General features: G+C 37.7%; 1 non-coding gene across 1 annotated transcript; it reads left to right on the top strand.

Annotated features, from left to right (window-relative positions):
- Positions 1–1,353: 1,353 nt before the first annotated feature.
- On the top strand, positions 1,354–1,460 carry LOC133293189 (small nucleolar RNA R71). The gene has a single exon (XR_009749026.1). It is a non-coding gene; the product is annotated as a small nucleolar RNA R71 (small nucleolar RNA).
- Positions 1,461–4,557: the final 3,097 nt, after the last annotated feature.

The following is a 4,557-nucleotide window of genomic DNA, read 5'->3' as shown; positions in this document are numbered from 1 at the left end:
AGAAGATCTATGGAGATCTCCAAGGGCTGATTTGGGGCGCCATTTTGGTGGGAGATGATTGTCATCTTGTCAAAACAACAAGCTCCAATCAGATTTGGTTGTTGAGAGAATCAGTGAGCTAGTTGGTTCAAACTTGAATGCAACAACTCAAATGTATCTGGACCCTTTTTGGGCTGAATAGGGGCGCATGAATTGGTGGTCATATGATGACCATTGGTTCAGAATTTTGACTGGATAAAGACCTAGTCTTATGAGGATTCAAAGGGGTGTTGGGATTTTTGAATTGCAACAACTCCACCTTTGTCTCACTCACTTGTGCGCCACTTTCATTATAAGTAAAGTAAAAATTCTGATTTGATACACTAATTTCTCTCCCTCTCTTATGCGCCTAGTTGGTGAGTTCCTCCTTAAGGTTTTTTAAAAGAACCTAGCCAATTCTTCTATATACCATTCCCACTCTTGTGAAGTTTTCATGCTGGAGACTTCACTCTTCTAAACACATATACCTAGCCTCCTTCTTCACCTATTGAGCGCATAGCAAGCCTCTCTGTGGTGGTCAATTGGTGGCTTTCAAGAAAGCGTTCTTGCATCTTGACGTGGGTGGTGTGGATCAACGTTAGAGGGTTTGAACCCTTCAAACCTAACACTGATCGTCTTGGAGTTTTGAACTCACAAACAAAGGTAACATCACATACCATAAAGCATGATTCTTGATTGCATGTATAATTCCGCATATGAAAAATTTTGTTTTTCCCTCTCACATGCTACGGCCTTCAAGGCCATTTTACTTTCAGAGGTGTCACCTTATTGTGAAGAATGTGATGGAGGAGGATGCAGTGGAGGATTCAACTGATGATTAGAACTATGACTGAACCCTGGGTGTTGATTTCTATTCTTCCATGGTGGAACATACAAATTTCGCCCCTGGTTGTTATGGTTCCTCTTATCATACCATACCCCATTCACTTTTGCTTGTTCTGCAGATCCGCCATAATCACAATCTTCTGTAACATTGTCTTTTCCACAAATTGCACACAAGAATTAGTGTCCACGGAAGCAACATTTTGAGAGGATAGCTACTTAGTGAGAGCATCTAACTATTGTTGTTTTTGCATCTGCATCATCTGATCATTCTTGGCTAACAAAGCATCATACCCATCAAGTTTTATAACTCTCGTTCTTCTGCCATTCACTGGAGCATTGTCAAATTCTTGAGATGCTAGAGACTCAAATATGTCAAGGGCTTCCTGAGGAGTCTTGGTTGTTAATGAACCACCAACTGTGGCATTCACCAATGTTCTTGTGTTGGTTGTCAACCCTTGGAGAAATATTGCTGCTTGATTCCACACTTCGATTCCATGTTGTGGACATTTCCTCAAGAGTGTTTTGAATCTTTCCCAAGCTTCATAGATAGACTCTGATTCTTTTTGTTTGAACCCTGTGATCTCATCCTTCAATTTCGCCCTCTTTGATGATGAAAAGAACCAGGCTAAAAACTTAGTCTGCAAATCATCCCAAATTGTGATACTTCCTTGAGGTAATGATTGTAACCTTCTTCTTGCATCATCCTTCAGTGAATGAGTGAACAATCTTAACAAGATAGCATCTCTAGTCACACCATTGATCTTCACGGTATCACTCAAAAGTAAGAAATTCTCAATGTGCAGATATGGGTCTTCTGCATTGGTGCCAGCAAATTGTTCTTTCTGCACCAATTGTACTAATGCAGGTTTCAACTCAAAGTTGTTGGGTTCCACATTGGGTCTAACAACACTCCCAATCGGTGGAATTACAGTAGGAGTCATGTAATCTCCCAATCTCCTCTGTGGTGGTGGCCTGTGATTTTCTTCCATGACCTCTTCCTGAATTGTCACACTGAATTCTTCCATGACCTCTTTCTTGTAGCTTCCTTTGTCTTGCTGCCTTTTTATTCTTTCTAACCGTCCTTTCTAATTCTGGATCAAACAACAAAGAGTTTAGATTAATAGTACCTCGCATACACCAGAATTGGAATTGAACAAAACTTCACACATAAATATAAATTGCTGAAAAATAATAAAAATTCAGTCTCAAATATTAATGGTGTCTGTCAATGTTGAAAGAACAAATCCCCGGCAACGACGCCAAAAACTTGTTACAGCTTTAGCAAGTGTACTAGTCGTACAAGTAATAAAATGATAAGTAAAGATCGTTCCCACGAGGATTTGTGTTCAAACACCAACTAACCATTTATAATTAAGTTGAATCAAACAAGAATTCATTGAATGCATTGCTAATTGTCACCAGAATTTGAATTATATTTGGAATCGGTAAAATAAATAAAATGTGAATTACAATTTTAAAACAAGTAGTAAGGAAATCAATGTCCCTCAACCATAAACTTATATAAGAATCGATCCAATCATGAATTATCTCCAATGTGATGTCAATCAATCTTCTTATTATCACTAAGATGTAATTTCTTACTATCTTAGTTGATACATTAATCAAGAAATCCAAATCCCTTGGTAATTCCCTTCTCAATACATACATTAATCACTGAGATTTTAAAGATTGCATCAGAGTCCTACTTCTACTCCTAAATAATAGAACACTGATGATGAAATTGCCAGTTACAGAAGTAATGTAAACATTCTTGTTCTACATTACTTCCTTAATGGAAAGAATTAACAAAGACACTTTCATTCCATCACATAAAAGATAATCGTAATATTCAATCAACCATACATAAATTCATCCTTGAGTTCCATTGAAATCCAACTACAAGGTACTTTACTCAGACGTAGAAACAGAAATAACAAGAGAAGAGGAAAAATCAAACTCCATTGTCATGTTGTTGAATCTTCAATCTTCAATCACAATTACATAAAGTATACTAAAACTAATACAAGACTAAGACCTAAGGAATTTGGAAATTTCAGAGAATGAAAAGTCAGATCCTAAATGTTAAGGCCCCTTGCCCTTTTATAGTTTACAAGTTCAAAACTGAAATAACATCCAGAAACTGACATAGGCGCTAAAACGCTGGATCGAGCGCTAAAACGTGTTCCTTTGTAATTGTTGTCACGAACGTTGAAATGCTAAAGCGCTCCTTGTTGGACGTTTTAGTGCTCAACTTGAAGGATGTCTAACCGCTTTTAACTGTCCTCAGCGCTAAAATATATCATCATGACCGCTAAAGCGCACACTTCCAGGGAATTTTGGCATTTTGTTGAACATCAACGCGCTAAAACGCTTGAATTGACCGTTTTAGCGCTCAAGACCCGCATCTTTTTTTTGAACTTTCCTTTGCAGCAACGCGCTAAAACATTTGCTTTGGCCGTTTTAGTGCTCAGCACCAGCACTTTTGGGCTTCCTTTTGCATCAGGCTAAAACGTTTGCTTTGTCCGTTTTAGCGCTCAACACTTGAATCCTCCAAATTCTTCAGAATCTTTTTCCTTCTCTCTTTTGCTTCTTGATATTCATTTTCCTACAAAACAATGTAAATTTTCAACACAAACTTCATAACTTGTATTTAAGACTAATGAGGACATAGGAGGTGGCATGACCAAGACAACAAACTTGGAGGACATACAAGGTCTTGGAGGCCCAATGACAAGAGCAAAAGCTAAAAAGGCTAAAGAGGCTCTAAATCTCTTGGTGACCACTTTACTTGAGACAAGCCCAAGTCTAAAGGAAGAAGAGCCCAAAATGATACACTTAATTCAAATTGAAGACCTTGAAGAATAAGCCTCAATGGATATGCATGAAGGCTTTATTTTACTTGGCCCAAATTCTGCACTTAATTTTATTTTCTTATATTTAGTTAAACTTTTTGTAATAAGGCTTATTGGGCTGTCTATTTTCTTTTATGTGTAAGCACTTTTAGGTTAAACTCAATATGGTTGTTGCCCACTGTATAAGGGAACACCATGGCTTTTGAAGACAGATTTGGAATATCAAGTTAACCTATTTTGGTGAGACTAGTTCTCTTGGGTTCTTTTGAGAATCTCTGAACTTATCAAGGGCATCCATCGTTGTGGCGTTCTTGGGCTTATCAATTCTTTGGAATTGTGGCGCCTACCTATAATCCTTAAACTCCAATTTCGTTCTATATTATCTTGGATTCATATCTCCCGAATTCCTTATCCTTTTCCGGTGATTCTTGTGCCAAAATCGTGATTCAGGAAGCCATCTTTCACCTTGTTTTGGAATCACCCAAATCCGAGGTCAGTAGCGTGAGATACGTTCTGTTTTTAACAGTACGTGTTGGCGGCTGAATTTGGAGTTATAATTTTCCATTCCTAGTAGATCCATTCCTCCAATCCTATTGGGGGATCATATCATGTGGTAATCAGAGCTCAGTTCTAGGATTGGAATTGGGTTTGATTTTCTCCATTGTTTCCATCAATTCTGATCACACATTTGGTAACCCTAATCCCTAGTATTTGTGTTTTTAATTTTGAATTGTGCAATTCTGTTTTAGCCTTTGTTGTTGGTTCCTAATTTGTTCCTTTGATATTCTGTTTGTTTCAATTTCTTGTTGTGTTCATAATTTCTGCACTTGTGTTCTTAAGG

Source organism: Gastrolobium bilobum, unplaced genomic scaffold (genome assembly GCF_033153095.1).
Source record: "Gastrolobium bilobum isolate Gb01-03AN ecotype WA unplaced genomic scaffold, APGP_CSIRO_Gbil_v1 utg124007, whole genome shotgun sequence".
In the NCBI taxonomy this organism is placed as follows: domain Eukaryota; kingdom Viridiplantae; phylum Streptophyta; class Magnoliopsida; order Fabales; family Fabaceae; genus Gastrolobium; species Gastrolobium bilobum.
The sequence above is the reverse complement of the archived record's forward strand: the minus strand, read 5'-3'. Positions and strand labels throughout refer to the sequence as shown.